This window comes from Schistocerca serialis, chromosome 2 (genome assembly GCF_023864345.2).
Source record: "Schistocerca serialis cubense isolate TAMUIC-IGC-003099 chromosome 2, iqSchSeri2.2, whole genome shotgun sequence".
Lineage (NCBI taxonomy): Eukaryota > Metazoa > Arthropoda > Insecta > Orthoptera > Acrididae > Schistocerca > Schistocerca serialis.
Genome location: NC_064639.1, coordinates 1,007,848,164 through 1,007,863,174, shown reverse-complemented (window position 1 = coordinate 1,007,863,174; position 15,011 = coordinate 1,007,848,164). Strand labels below are relative to the sequence as shown.

The following is a 15,011-nucleotide window of genomic DNA, read 5'->3' as shown; positions in this document are numbered from 1 at the left end:
CAGTCTGTACCTTCTCACCCAAGTAGACTGCAGGTAGTAAGTACCTTTTATGTGATGGTAGCGTTTGTGTGTTTGGTAAAAACATTGCTGTTCAGTAGTTTTGATTTTTATCTTGGAATACACTGAGCTTTCATGAAAGTAATATGGGAGCAACCAACTTCCCTACCTCCACTTTCTCCCAATTTAATGAGTCAAAAACAGGGTACGTTCCTGGTCTTCCATAGACTTCTTTTCTCTCCTATCCTTTTTTTAGTACTTCTTCATACATACACTTAATTTTTTCCTTTTTCCATACACTTCTTTTCTCAACTGTCCTTTTCAATACTTTTTCATTTCTTACTTCATCTATCCAATTAATTTTTTCTTCTTCCATAGACTTCTTTCCTCACCTATCCTTTTTAGTAATTCTTCATTTATTACTTCGTCTATCCAATTAATTTGGTTCTTCTTCCATACACTTCTTTTCTCACCTATCGTTTTTAGTACTTCATTTGTGTCCTCATCTCTCCACCTTTTTTTTTTTTTTTTGTTTTGTTGGGTAGTATCACATTCCCAATATCTCCCGATTTTCGATGATTCTTGTTTCGGTTTCATACAATACTGTGCTAGAGACATATACTTCCACTACCCTCTTCCTCATTTACGTATCAAGATATGATTCTTCTTCGCCTGTACCAAACCACTTCTGATGTGTTTCCTGCATTAGGTGTACCGTGTATCGTTGCTTCATTTACAGTAGAAGTCTTTCCCTTCTTCCCACTATTCTGTCGTTCAGAGATTTGTTAAACACTTCATTATTTTCATTCCTATTACTCTTTGCTTCGTCATCGCATCCTGTCCATGTATTAGGCCCTTCGATCTGTGGCGAACTTCCATTTTCTGTTTGGACTGCCCTCTTTTCAAAACTCTCTTGACTATTACTTGTAGACCAAATTTAGGAAACCTTCATGGCTCATCTGTTCAGTATTATATCAGTTTTGACGATATTCTCCGATTTTGCCATTTAAGCTTTACTGAAGCAAAATAACCTAAAAGATCCTCAATTTTCTTTTCTATTTTTCTGTATATTATTCTTATCAGAAAATTGTACACATGAACTCTTTTGCTAATTGTGCGATGGCACTCACATTTATTTGCTTTCGATATCTTCCCAACTGTATGATTGATATTCTTCGGAAACTTCGATGGTACGTCGGCAGGGTTATACGAGCACTACAGATCTACCATATTTGAGTCACTTGATCTCAATTTACTCTGAAGAGATAGATAAAAAGAGTCGAAACATTCATGGTGTCGTGACAGGAGATCGTTGCCTTATGATTCAAGAAACCACTACGACGGCGTATTTTTGGTATGGTCAAATACATAATATCCCAAACAAAACTAGGTGTATGAGGCTGAACGAGAAATGCTTGTTGACTCCACACCAGAAACGTTTCTTCGAGGGTTACATAATTACTATAACTGGAAAAGATGAGACCTTTTTCTGGAGGTTTTCATCGCCCTCCATGGCTCTAGACGAGACGTGAATCCACCATTCCATCAGGGAGCCAAAATTGCAGCCAAAACAGTAAGCTGGAAAACGTGAAACTGAGACACAAAAATCGAAAACTATGTTGTTGTAAGGAAAAATAATGGGGACTTTTTTGCGCTTATGAAAATATCCTTATAGTAGACTGGAAAATGCTGAATTTATTGCTACTTCATATAACGCTGCTTTACTGGACCGTTTCCATAGCAAGATTTTAAGAGGAGCCTTCAAGGTAAGTGCATAAATGTCCATGGTCCGGACAAGGCATCTGTTCACACATTTACACTCTCGATGGCATGAGGAAGGGATCTTGTTTTGAAATAGGCACCCACGCAACCTATTCACCAGAACCCTTTTCTTGGTATAATTTTCTGTTTCCTGCCATGGAGGAAAGAAACTTTCAAAGGAAAAATGAGTGCTGAGCAGAGTTTGAGTCAAATGAATTTTTTGAGTGAATGGAGAATAACAGTGGATTAAATAAATTGTACTTGATGCAAAAAATACAGAGAAATAAATTTTAGTTTTATCAAAGAATGGCATTAATATGATCAGATGTCCAGTCTCATGTTTTAAAAATCATCTGTGATGTGAGGCATTGCAGTCAAATTGTCACATTTTGCGACTTCATCAGTGTGCTTAATACTAGCTGGCAACAATCTGCCATCTGAATCTGTTCAGAGCACCTCTCTGAAAAGCTAGTAGGGGCTAAGCATTCTCCAGGAAATAGTTGGGTGAGGGAATTACGGGCTGTCAGCGCCAGGACGAAAGGAAGCACCAATTTTCTGCCATAAAAGTCCGCCGACAACAAAGGTAAAGTTGCGCACACTGTGTGCTGTTAGCTAACGAAACGGCGAGGAAACGCTGTGTACCGAACTGACACAATTTGCAGTGTACGGTACTGTGAAATGAATTTCTTTTAGGACGTCCATACGACGCTTAAGTTAAATTTAAGGAATGCAGCGGCGACAGGTGCTTTTATGTGGATTAAACAGCAACAACACTACTTGGCTACAAACTAAACGTCAAAAACAGCTATGATACGAGTTATAAAATGTTAACATTTACATGGACTTTGCCTTATTTTCGCGTAACCATTAAGAAAGGGAAATATGAATCGCCAAGTGTGGATATGGTCGACTTTCCCATCATCCGACTGACAGAGACCGCCGACAGTTGAAGAGGGTTGTAATGTGTAATAGGCAGACATCTGCCCACACCATCACACAGGAATTCTAAACTGCTTCAGGATTCACTGCAAGTACTAGGACCGTTAGGCGGGAGGTGTGAAAACTCGGATATCGCGGTCTAGCGGCTGCTCATAAGCCACACATTACGCCAGTAAATGTCAAACGACGCCTCACTTGGTGGAAGAAGCGTGAACATTGGACGATTGAACAGCGGAAAAACGTTGCGTGGAGTGACGAATCACGGCACACTATGTGGCGATCCGATGGCAGGGTGTGGGTATGGCGAATGCCCGGTGAACGTCATTTGCCAGCTTGTATAGTGCCAACAGTAAAATTCGGAGGCGGTGATGTTATGGTGTGGTCGTGTTTTTCATGGAGGGGGCTTGCACCTCTTGTTGTTTTGCGTGGCACTATCACAGCACAGGACTTCATTGATGTTTCAAGAACCATCTTGCTTCCCACTGTTGAAGAGCAATTCGGAGATGGCGACTGCATCTTTTAACACGATCGAGCACCTGTTCATAAAGCACGGCCTGTGGTGGAGTGGTTACACGACAATAACATCCCTGCAACGGACTGGCCTGCACAGAGTCCTGACCTGAATCCTATAGAACACCTTTGGGATGCTTTGGAACGCCGACTTCATGCCACGCCTCACCGACCGACGTAGACACCTCTCCTCTCAGCATATCTAGATTTGCGCATAGCAGTGAAAGGAAAAATAAATAATTAACGGAATACATCCCAGACGTTCATGGGCGTAGAGAAATCATCCGAGGGCGTAAACTGTAATAAGACGCAACAACTCATGAGAAGAACAGTCTGAAAGTGCTGAGCCAACGAATTATTGTGCGCCACTTACAGAACTAGTGTGAGAGGTACAAGTTCGTGTTAAAGAGAGAATAACTTGGGGTGAAACAGTTAAGAAAATGGACGAAAATCTGATAACAGCTATAACGAAATATATCTGATTTATTGATATAACTAAATCATAAGCAACCAATTAAATATCCGAAGTTTAATTACTTTACTGATTTCGGGCACTTAGAAACCTTCAGAAATTCTTACCTATCGCATTAATTGCGCGTGTCAAAAATAAGTATACAGAAAAATGATATGATCCTAAAAAAATAGAGGAGCAATAATTAATACAGTACGGAAATCATTAATCCAATAAGGGCTCGTTCATGTATATCTGTGAACCAGACAGCCAGTAACACTTAATACACCGCTCAAAAATCACAAGAGGAGGAGATGTACCAGGAAATGGCCTGGAGACACGGGAAGATTCCAGCTGGTTTACATCGTGGTCAGACAGAGATTCCGAAATGAGATAGTGGAGTGTAAGCCATACCCAGGAGCAGATACGGCTTCAAATTATGAAAATTATACTGAAGCTTAAGAGAATCTTCCGAGAGAATCACTATGGGAAGAAGAACAATAATGAAGTACTTTTTTTTCATTATTGGATTTCGATCGCTCCCCCCCCCCCCACCCTAGAGGGAGGTGTGGGGGAGTGGGAGGAGGGGCTGGCAGCAGCACTATACGTCGCTCTGCAACCTACAGAAAAGTTAAAAAAGTGTGTTAGGAGATAGCAGAAAAATAAAAGCAGTCGATAAAATGGTGACTGTGAAAAACTGAAAAATTGCGAAAAAGATGCGAAGAAAAGTATAAAAACAGACGGTCAGTGATGCTGAGTAAAACCCATAGTAAATAGACAGTCACACTTAAAAAACATGGCGACATTCTGGTTTCTGTTCGCAGGAGATAAAAAACACAACTAGCGACAGTATGGTGGCTGTTCACAACACCGACAGGGGACGACACTGAACACTGACTTAAAATAGCACTATAGAGGCGACACGGTGTCAGCTGGGGGATGGGGAGGGAGGACCCAGACCGATGAGGGGGAAGAGGGGGGAGGAGAGGAAAAGAAAAAAGGGGGCAGCCGATGGAGGGAGAGGATGTAGGAAAAAGGGGGCAGGGTGGATGCGAGAAGGAATGGGAAAGGCAGTGGAGGGGAGAGCAAAATGACTCAGGGGAGAGAAGTGAGTTAGAGAGAGGGTAGGCGAGGAAAAAACAGGATGGAATGGGGGGGGGGGGAGAGGGAGTCTGGGAAAAGGACAGGGGGAGGGAAGGGGAGGTGAGGATCTGAATTGATAGGAGGGATAAATGGAGGGAGAGAGGGACTTATAGGAATTGGGGGGGGGGGGGGGGCAGATATCCAGGCAGGACTGGCATAACAGAGGATTTGTAGGTGTGGAGGATAGTAGAGTGGTTCAACTCCCATGTGAAGTACTGATGAATGGCGAGATGCCTTAGAAGTACTCTAAGGCTTTAGGTACAGCAGTAACGAATACCACAGCAGTCACTTCAGTTGAAGAGAAAAGGATATCTCTATGAAGGCCAGTCACAGGAGCTGGACAGACAAACTTAGGTACAGTGACGGTAGTTTGTGTAACAGAAAAATACACTGTAGAAAAAAAAAAGAATTAGTAGATCTGGAAAGACATCGACTTTGCTTCTATGGTCACATATGCCACCTCGGGTGTAGTAGATGTACTGATAATGGTTTCAACGTCGCCTGCCGACAGATAGCGTGGTGGCATAGCTATCTGAGCGCCACCTATCTGTACCTTTCAATAGGGAATGGTCACATCCAGAAGGCTCAGTGTGATGCAAACGTATGAAGCGAGAAGGCAACCATGTCATGGAGACGCGCTCGTGCTTCCTACAGCCAACTGAACGAGTTTGGAAGGGTACAAATTGTGGCCTTCCAAGTGGCGGGATGGCCCTTTCAGAGATTTACCACCCAAGTTGGACATGCTGCGACAGTTGTGCAGTGATGCTGGTATCATTGATCACTGGAACATTCTCACATCTGTAGACGAGATTTTGGACGTCCACGCAGCACAGACGTTCGTTAGGATCGCTGTATTGTAAGGGAAGGGCTGACAGATCGTACAACTACCAAAGCACAGATAAGAGGACTTGTGGATCCATACAAGTCGACACGAACTGTTGTGAACTGGTTTTTAGCACTGGGACTACAGACACGCACATCTCTAGCCTGTCTTCCAATCATGCCACAAGATCGATGTGCACGGATCGACTGGTGCCGACAGAGGATGGCCTGGAAGATAGAATGCCGCACTGTGGTCTTCAGCGATGACAGCAGATTCTGCCTGCACACAAGTGGTCGTCGTTTGTGCGTACGACGTACACCTGATGAGAACCGTTTCGTAGACGGCATTCCCCAAAGACACACTGGCTCCACCCCAGGCCCTATGGTCTGGGGTGCGATAAGCTACAACAGCGTTTCTGAAGGGGTCGCTAACCAGTGCTCGGTACGACAGAATGTTTTTAGCCTGTACCTTTGGAGTTCTTGCAACAGAAAGGTTATGTGTTGATCCAACAGGATAAAGCTCGTCCACATACTGCCTGTGGAACTTAACGTGCTGTCCAAAACGTGCAGCAACTTCTCTGTCCTGTACAGTCTTTGGACTTGTCTCCTATCGATAATGTGTGGATAAGTTGGGACGAGAAGTGACTCTTCGACTCCTCAACCAGCTGGGAGCCAATAATTAAATGAAATAAAGAATTAAATGAAATCAAACACAAAATGGTTATGGGGTCAAAGGGTTGATGCATGAATCGAACAGATTTTTTAGATCTGGGGTTTTCTCGAGGACCCCCTTATCGAGCATGATTGGTACCTTGTCATACCACAGTATCAAGTACCTAAAAAGCCAAATTAAGAGTCTTTTTATACGTTTTCTATTTTTGGTACATAGAAAAAACATTGACATATTCATTATTGAAAAAATATTGAGCTTAAAACAAACTCATTAAAAAAATTAAAATTGAGTATGAACTGAAAATGACAGGAAAAAATTAAAACTGAGTGTATTGGTCTTTCAAGTGTACTACACTTGAGATTACATTGAGTAGACATGCGTGAAAAATAAGAAAACACTAATTTCATACAAGTATTATTTATTTGAAAACATACTGTTACAACATAGCACTCCATCAGTATACAGTTAGTTTCAATTTTCAGTTATTAATGAGATGAGTTCAATGTGACCTTTGAATCCATTATTTCGGAAATATTAGGTTCCAAACTTGAAACTTTCACTCTGAAATCCGACCGCGTGTCTAGCCGATTTCTATATTTGTTTTTCATTAAACATATGGAAGAAAATGCTTGTTCACACCAACATGTGGTTGCAAATGGAAGGGTCTTTTTGTAGCCCTTGCGTGCTGATTCTCAGAAGTCAGTAATTCTATCACCGATGAAAATGTTTTTCATCGTACCACAGCTGGGCAGATCCACAAGTTGATCTTGCTCTTCTTCAGTGAGGCCTTGGATTTTGTCTATTTCTTCACAGTTGAAGGGATTTTGAATCCGTCTGTCGTCAGGGTCAGGTTCAGGGAAATACTCTCTAAAAGTGGTGGCTAGGCTGCGTAGATGCTCGGCTACATTGGTCTTGATGTGGTCAGGCAAACTCTCCTCTGATGACTCCAAGAATTGTTTTAAAGTAGAGAAGTTAGTTAGTGACTCATTTTCTATCCTTGACGCCCAGATCTGACACTTTTGACCATACCACTAATCTGATCCTCAACTTTGAACATGTCTACATTTTTTTCCTTGTAAACTCAAGTTTAACACATTCAAGCGTCTAGAGTGTGCTAGTGTCAGTTGGCTCTAGGAAGACGCTAGACGCAGAAGTTAGCGTTCGCTAAAGCTCTGCTCATGCAGGAAGCGGCCAAAACAAAATATTTGTTATCATACGAAATATATTTAATGTATTTTTAATTCTAATAGCATCTTGCGGACCAAATGGCTCTGAGCACTATGGGACTTAACATCTGTGGTCATCAGTCCCCTAGAACTTAGAACTACTTAAACCTACCTAACCTAAGGACATCACACACATCCATGCCCGAGGCAGGATTCGAACCTGCGACCGTAGCAGTCGCGCGGTTCCGGACTGCGCGCCTAGAACCACTAGACCACCGCGGCCGGCCTCTTGCGGACCCCTCTGGCATAGCTCGCGGACCCCTGGGGGTCCGCGGACCACCTGTTCGGAACCACTGGCTTAGATGATTAAAGAATGATAGAAATGTATTTATTTCAGTACCGTTTACACGAAAAAAAGACAAAAATTACAAATCTCAGGGACGATTTGATTGGGCGTGGACACGACCCGATTACCAAGTGGCAAGCGGAAGGAGAGGGGGGAGGGGGGAGATGGTCCGCAGCTCGTGGTCGTGCGGTAGCGTCCTCACTTCCCGCGCCCGGGTTCCCGGTTTAGATTCCCGGCGGGGTCAGGGATTTTCTCTGCCTCGTGATGACTGGGTGTTGTGTGATGTCCTTAGGTTAGTTAGGTTTAAGTAGTTCTAAGTTCTAGGGGACTGATGACCATAGAAGTTAAGTCCCATAGTGCTCAGAGCCATTTTAGGGGGGCGGGGGAAATTGTCTCACTATTCAAGTAGCCATTTTCTCCCAACGTGGAGACGGCACGACGCGAGTTGGCTGCCCATTCCGATGTTCTGCGGCTGCGCAGCGAGTACCCGGGTATCATCTCCGCGTTGTCTGCTCGTTAAGGGTTCTGAAGGCAAAGCTGTGTTATCACGGTAACGCAAGGTGGAAGTTGGTGATGGATGGAAGAGCCCCCATGTCCTCTTGCTTCCGTGGTGTGTCACCGACTATCAGCTCACTCTTCATCTGTCTATCAGCTCCACGGTTCCTCGAAATTTTCTCCTCACGCGACGTTGCCGCTGGCGGACTCGATATGCAATGCCGCCCAACAACTGAGCGTCGGTTCATGACCACACCTCTCACAGCGGGGTGGAAATTCCCTCTGTAGCGCGGGCTGGCGTGCGACTTGGGAATTGGCGCTTTTCTCACGATTTCACCAGCGTTGACGGCACATTCTTTAGGTGTTTTCTGAATTCAAAGTTTTTGTGAGAGCAGCCCTACACAACATTTCTTTGTAGCCGCTGTCTCTGCGTGAGGCCTCGCCAGACTCATATTTGGACTTTGTCTCAGAATCTGCTTGCGTCCTTGATTTTTAAGTAACGTCCTTACGGCCCAGAAAACTTTTTTTTAAGGATGTTGATTTTTTCACACGCCCCTATGCGATTTTTTCACTCTTTATGTACGTTCCTACCTGCGCCTATGAGGTGCTGGAATTATCGACACGTTCTTGATTTCTAAGGCAGATAAAATTACTACTGCCGGCCAGAGGATATCACATGCTTTCGCGAGTACGCTCTTCACGTTCCATCTTAATGATGCAGGGGTCCATCAGTTTTTTCCACGGTTCTCAGTGTCCACCAGGCTCTTCGTAACGTGTCTATTCTTAAGCGAGGAGAGGGCGACCGCCGGCTATCTGCTTGTGTGGTTGCAGAATAGCTCCAATGTCTGCGTCCCAGGCGCTCGCCGGAGGAGGAATGGCCGGCATTCTCCTGGGTCGCTGTGTGGGGCGGCGAAGGAGGCAAAGTATTACAGTACCTTCACATATTGCTAGTAATCTGAATTGATTTGGTAGTTTAATTTGAATAGTGGGTTATTGATTGGGTTATGGAGAAGTTTTGGGAAACATTTCCCATAACACTTCTTTTCTGTTTTTAGAATATTTTGTTAACTTTACATGTTCACAAGTGTATCTCTGTGTTCAGAATTATAAATAAATGTTCCCCATATTTACAGGAATTTTTATTTGTTTGTAGGACCGGACGGCTTCAAGAAGCCGATGGAGTTGCTGCATGAGGAGAAATGGATGCACTGCGATCTGGGAAGCTGCAAAGAACGAGAGAACGTTGTGATGATCTCACTCACGCTCCAATTTGTAGCCAAATGACACCACTGGCAGAGGGTAACATGGCAGATAATCGACAACGAATAATTCATCATGTCCAGGACGCGGAGCTGACAATTACAAACAATGTACGTAACTTAAGCTACACTACGGCCAGAGAGACTAATTAACATATGAAATTATGTATAACTTATTACAAAATAAAGGATTACGTGCGACAACTGTATAAATACGTTGAAGGCACGCTACAAATGCTATTATTTCCAATAAAAGTTTCTTTTTTGGGAAAAGACTGAAGTTGGTGAAAGACACAACCAGACACATCTTTTAAAATGTTTTATTTTAGTGCTACAGCCGGTTTGAGGCTACCAAGCCCATCTCCAGATGACTAATATTTTCTGTTACGTAGACGTTTTGATCAACAGCATGTCGTCTGCTCCTACACTGCACAAGAATATTTGAATATTTAGTGCCACTTTATAAGCTGTTTCATTAATAAAACATGTTAAAATATTCGCATTTATTTACATATAATATGAAACAGTTACATTCACTTACATACGTTCCAGAAGATGGTGAGTTCTTTTGTTGTGATTCATGCGGTTTTCCAGATCGATGTACATGTTGCTGAATTACAAACGGCACACATATTGTAAACAAATTACTATGGCACATTTCATAGTATTCTTAATATCATTGTTGGGTGTCACACATGTTTGCACTCTAAGAGTAAACTTACAATTAATACTGTAGGACAAATTGTTTTTTTTTCTTTTTTCCTGTTTTTTATCATTAGGGGAAATTTTGACGAAATATTTTGAATTCAGCTGATTGCATACTATGAAGTAGAGATATATGTAAACACACGTATAAATATAGAATCTGTTTATCATTACAGTTTATAAGTTAGTTGCAGGATGAGAGCAACACATTTGTTGGTTCAATAGTTTTTTGTACAGAGTGTGATGTCAGGGGACCAGTTTGTGTTTCATTTTTGTAAAAGGCCCAGAGAAATTATTTAGAAGTTGTTTATTGGCTACCTCCAGCTGATCTTTTAGAGTGTATAAAGGTAAACGGTAAACACTAAATGTTAAATGCTGAATGCTAGACGGTAAACGCTGAACAGTAACTGCTAAAAGGTAAATAGTAAGTACTAAATTTTAAATGGTAATTTTGAATGGTAAATGCTAAACGGTAACCGCTAAAAGGTAGAAGATAAGTGGTAAATATCGTATTACGCCTACTGATCACTAACCATCACTGATCACTGACCATTATTGATCACTGACCATTGTTGATAACTGACCATCATTAATCATTGGCCATCTGTGATCAGAGCGTTTAATATAGATCTGCACAGAAATTTATGATGGTGTTAATTTCTTTGAATTTCAAAGATGATTGTGAGAATAAACACACCTGTGGCATAATATTGATTCCAAGGTCAAAAAAGTATGCATTATTAACATGCACACATCTCTGTATTTCTTACAGCAAACGTACTGTACATACCTGTGTTGTGTAGTAATAGTTTCTTGTCTCACATACAACTGTATCAAAATTGCCTTCTATTTTAATATATTAATGAGGAATTAAAGAAAAAACAAACAATATATAACAATAAAATGTTACTGCACAAAATTTTTCACAGGGATCTGTTATATTTTATATCATGGATATGTACGAATTTAACGCGTATTCTACAACATCCTCCACACTTTCCAATATCAGACCATAGTTCAGATGTGCCTAAAAAATCTCATCTGGTTTTGGGAGTGGAGGGGAAAACATGGTTCGAGATGGACTGTGCACTTCAACCAGCCTTGGAGAGTCTAAGGTAACTATTCCTAAAGAAGACAGATGAAGACATTAAAAACATTGGATTTATGAAAAGCCAAAGGTGGAGAAGAGGATGATCATGTTGAGGGAAATGATGGTGATCACCAAGCCAAAGGTGGAGAAGAGCATGAGCTTGATGAGGGAAATCATGGTGACCATGATTAGGGAGAAAAAGAAGAGGAGACGTTCCCAACTGGTAAACAGTGCCCAACAAATCGATAACAGATGGCAACCCAAATGAACTGATACAGCAGGTGGTATTCTTACTGGCCTCTAAAGCGGTGGCAATAATTCCCTTAATTCCCTTGATATGGAAATACTGTCTGTTGAAGGTGCACTCCGAGAAGCGTCAGTCAACGTCTGAAGCCGAGAAAAGAATGAAGTTGCGTAATTATGAGAACATTAACTCACGCCTAGAAACTATCGTACACTTCAAAAAGCAGTTTCAGGAACTGGTAAAGACTCTCTCTGAAGCGATAATGTTATTCACTCATTGACTTCTGTAAAAGCGTATAGACCACCAAAGACTTTATGTCTAAGAGTTAAATACCCTTGCAAATGAAACAACAGTCATCTTTTAGAGATCTAATATCAACATTTTCCACTGTGCAATACTTTGTAAATAGAAACTGCCGTTTTTGTTTACAAGAACTACTGTTGTTGTTGTTATTAAGGTCTTCAGTCCAAAGACTGGTTTGATGCAGCTCTCCATGCTACTATATACTGTGCAAGGCTCTCCATAAATAATTAGTGCAACCTACATCCTTCTGAATCTGCTTACTGTATTCATCTGTTAGTCTCATTCTACAGTTTTCATCCCCCACACTTCACTCCAATACTAAATTGGTAGTCGCTTGATGCCTAAAAATGTGTCATATCAACCGATCCATTTTTGTACTCAGATTATGACACAAATTTCTTTCTTCCTCAGTTCTCCTCAGGACTTCCTCATCATTTTCGTGGTGTACCCAACTAATCTTCAACATTCTTCTGTAGCAGCACATTTCAAAGGCCCTCTATTCTCTTCTTGTCTATACTGTTTAACGTCCATGTTTTATTTCCATATATAGCTGCACTCCAGAAAAATACTTTCAGAAAAGACATCCTAACATTTAAATCTGTGTTATATGCTAACAAATTTCTCTTCTTCGGAAATGCTTTTCCTGCCATTACCAGTCTACATTTTATATTCTCTCTATTTCGGGCATCATCAGTTATTCTGCTGCCCAAATAGCAAAACACATCTACTACTTAATGTATCTCGTTTCCTAATATAATTACTTCAGCATCACCTGATTTTATTTGACTACATTCCATTAACTTTGTTGATGTTCATCTTATATCCATCTTTCAAGAGACTGTCCATTCCGTTCCAATGCTGTTGCAAGTCCTTTGCTATTTCTGACAGAATGTTTAACTCTTACCCCAAATTTTTCTTTGGTTCCTTTACCTGCTTTCTCTTGTACATATTGATTAACATCTTTGGTAGGCTAGAAAACTCTCTCACTCAATTTTCAACTACTGCTTCTCTTTCCCACCCGTCGACGCTTATAACTGCTATCTGGTTTCTGTACAAGTTGCAAATAGCTTTTCACACCCCGTATTTTATCCCTGATACCTTCAGAAATTAAAAAAGAGTATTCCAGTCTACATTGTCAAAAGGTTTCTCTAACTTTACAAATGCTATAAACGTAGGTTTGTCTTTCCTTAACCTAACGTCTAAGAGAAGTCATAAGGTCAGTATGGCCTGCCGTGTCCCTACATTCCTTCAGGATTCAAACTGACCTTTCCCTAAGTCAGCCTTTAACAGTTTACACATTCTTCTGTAAAGAATTCGCTGTAGTATTTTGCAACCATGACTTATTGAACTGGTAGTTCGATAATATTCACACCTGTCAGCACTTGCTTTCTTTGGAATTTGTAACACCTCTGATTTATGTATCTCGACCCGATCCGGATCTGAATAGCAGCCCAAATAAATATTAATTAATGTGACCATGTACCTAATGGGGCTGGCAATCGGATTTGACTGCTACGGAGTTGTTACATTCCATTTTGACCTTCTCAAATGCTGTAATAATGAAATGTCCGGTGACAAGAAGAAACGCCAACACAGCTTCACTAATCAAGGACCTATATTCGTCTCAATAATACAAAATGAAGGAGACAGCCACTGCCTTCGTCATACATATTTAATTACGGCTAATCTCAGCACAGGCTTCCTCGCTATTCATTATTGTCACACGCAAATTCATTCACTGCAATCCAACACTGCAATCCAAATCATGCCGGCGCGGTAGACGCGAAACCACAAATATCGGCACGGAAATATCACTGATCACTATCGTAATTATACTTCTTCACTTTCCTGTATTATTCTAACACAAAGGGGTTAATCCGCGACGATGGCCACTCCCTTTGTCGGCAAACCCTTGCATTACAGCAACAGGCCTCCACACGGCTCGGCCCGCAACCTGGGAACTGACTCCACTCTACACTCGCTCTCGCAACCCGACACTATAGATTGTTTGCCCTATCGACCTGTGCCGAGTGCTAATTTATAGTAAGGGCCTACGGACCCCTTACAAATTGGAATAATTATATTCTTCTTGAAGGCTGAGGGTATTTAGCCAGTGGCATACATTTTGCTTACTAGATAGAGTAGTTCTATCAGCGTTGGCTTTCCCAAAGCTATCAGTAGCTCTAACGGAATGTTGTCTGCTCCCTTGTTTCGAGTTAGGTCTTTCAGCGCTCTGTCAAATTCTTCTCGTAATATCGTATCTCTCATCTCATCTTCCATTTCTATAATATTCGACTACAGTTCATCTCCCCTGTATAGACTCCCTCCAACTTTCTGCTTTCCATTCTCTGCTTAGAAGCGAGTGTCCATCTAAGCCCTTGACACTCATATAGCTGTTTCTCTTCTCTCCAAAGGCATCTAATTTTCATTAGGCGGTATCTATCCCTTCATAAAACAGGCTTCATTCCAACTTATTTATTTTGCCCTTCCTGTGAATTTCATTTTTCAGACATTTGTATTCCCTTTCGCCTGCTTTATTTGCTGCATCTTTGTATTTTCTTCTTTCAACATTCAATAACTCTTTTGTTATCCAAGGATTTCTAGTAGGCCTTGTCTTTTTACCTGTTGGATCCTTCGCTGCCTTCACTATTTCTTCTATCATAGTCCTCATTCTTCGTCTACTGAATTTCTCATTCTGTTCTTGTCCATCGATCCATGAGATTTCTCTGAAAATCTCAATATTCCATGGTTCTTTCGATTTTTCCAAGTCCCATCTTCTTAATTTCGCACCTTTTCGGAATTTATTTAGTTTTAAACTACAGTTCATAACCAATAAATTGTGCCCAGAATTCACCTCTTCCCCTGGAAAATGGCTTACATTGTAAGCTCTGGTTCGTAAGTCTCTGTCTTAACATTGTATAATCAGCCTGAAATCTGCCATTGTCTCCAGGTGTCTTCCAGATACACTCATGCTCATAAATTAAGAACAATTGCAGAATGTGGTGCCACACAACGTGGCACTGCACTAAACTGGCGCTAATAGCATAGGCACATAGGGGACACACACGACACAGATCTGTTAGTCTATGGTATTGGTGATAAGTTGA

The 15,011-nt window shown here is 41.5% G+C and overlaps 1 long non-coding RNA gene across 1 annotated transcript in view; it reads left to right on the top strand.

Moving 5' to 3' along the window:
• The window catches only part of LOC126456691 (uncharacterized), a 45,508-nt gene that overhangs the window by 22,820 nt on the left and 7,677 nt on the right, over window positions 1-15,011 (top strand). The window contains exon 2 of the long non-coding RNA XR_007585375.1: window positions 9,457-9,673. This is a non-coding gene — a long non-coding RNA (uncharacterized LOC126456691). The remainder of the gene's footprint in view (window positions 1-9,456; window positions 9,674-15,011) is intronic.